We start from the raw sequence: 1,192 nt of genomic DNA, 5'->3' as shown, positions 1-1,192 counted from the left end.
GAGAGAGAGAGAAGGGGAGAAAGAGTATGGTAGAGAGAGGGAGTAGGAGGGAGGGAGTATGAAATACTGGGGCAAAGAGGAAGAGAGAGATGAAAATGAATAGGAGAGTGGGTGGAGAAAAAATGAGTGGAGAGAAAGACAGAGAGAGTTGGGAGATACGGAGAGAGAGAGGGGAGAGAGGGATAGAGAGGGGGAGGGGGGTGTTTGTGGTCTGATAGTTTTCATAACTATTTTTAACATGTGCACACACTTTTGCTTTGGTTTCTTTTTTGTTTTTGTAGTTGTTTTGTTTTGTTTTTTTCTCTAATGTAACACTAAAACGTTGGCCAACTCGCTGAGGAAAAGTGTGAAATATAACTTCAAAAGAGAAAACAGTGAAACTTGCATAAGCAACAATACCCAACCTTGCCATGTTTTTATTATCAAGCTTCATATAGCTCTTCTAGTAGAACAAATGTTTGGTTGGCCCTGTACAGCACGCTAACTTTTACCAACGTCTCAGGATCAACGACTGTGATCACATTTTCGGAACATTCAGATGACAAAAATAATCAACGTTCCAGAGTGAATGGGGCAGAAGGTTTCCCACTTCATGACTTATTGAAGCCGATGAAGATAGGATGAATACTATCTAATTTCGACTTATTCTATTTAGAAACGTGTTAAAATGTTAAACTCTAGTTACTGCAACACGCTATTCTTTCATGGACCGTATCTTCGTACAACTTTATAAACTAATACTCTGTACAATATGCATGCAACAAAGTACCAGATTAAATACACTTTCCATTTTGATCAAAAGGTGTCCATTTATCGGTTAGATTATGGTAATAAAAAAAGGATGTCGCAGTTCATTAATCGGATTTTGTCTTAGCAAAAGCGTTTCACGGCATTCGCATCGCATCCCGATCAAATAAGTTCCGAATATTAATGGTGTTACAGGAGAGTAATAAACACAGAAGAGAAGGAGGAGAGATAAGGATGATAAAGATGTTTGATAGGAAAGAAGGGGGTAACCACACCCGGAGCACCTGCCAACCACCAACTGCTCATGAATCAAAGAGACGGACTGAAACAATACAATATTATTGATTTTATTGATTGCAAACAAGAGATTCTTTCCCTTCCTTTTTTCTTTTCTTAGATCTATCTCTAGTACACCCAAGCACACACAAACACACACACACACACA

The sequence above is a fragment of the Aplysia californica genome, unplaced genomic scaffold (genome assembly GCF_000002075.1).
Source record: "Aplysia californica isolate F4 #8 unplaced genomic scaffold, AplCal3.0 scaffold00627, whole genome shotgun sequence".
Classification (NCBI taxonomy): Eukaryota; Metazoa; Mollusca; class Gastropoda; order Aplysiida; family Aplysiidae; genus Aplysia; species Aplysia californica.
This window is presented reverse-complemented; position numbering follows the sequence as displayed.